A 401-nucleotide genomic window follows, 5' to 3' on the forward strand; every position below is an offset into this window, starting at 1 on the left:
AGCCCCGGCACCGGCGTGGCGGCTGGGGGACCGTATACGGTCTGCTCAAACGGACGGCCGCTACTTTTCAGGCACGTGTGCTCGCCGTATCCCAACTGAGCCCAAATCTCGGGGCTAGAAATAGCTGAGGAGGAGAAGGGGAATTCGTGCTCGCTTCGGCAGCACATATACTAAAATTGGAACGATACAGAGAAGATTAGCATGGCCCCTGCGCAAGGATGACACGCAAATTCGTGAAGCGTTCCATATTTTTTTTCGCCCCTCCTCTAGCCCTCCAACCCCCCCACAGGCCCTCAGCCAAATCCTGAGACCCCTGCAGACACGGACAGAAGGACAGGGCTGGTGGCTTATTCCCTTCGCACTCCTGCCTTGTCAAGGTGCCCTTGAAGGCACAAGGACAG

This window comes from Aptenodytes forsteri, unplaced genomic scaffold (assembly GCF_000699145.1).
Source record: "Aptenodytes forsteri isolate BGI_AS27 unplaced genomic scaffold, ASM69914v1 Scaffold243, whole genome shotgun sequence".
Lineage (NCBI taxonomy): Eukaryota > Metazoa > Chordata > Aves > Sphenisciformes > Spheniscidae > Aptenodytes > Aptenodytes forsteri.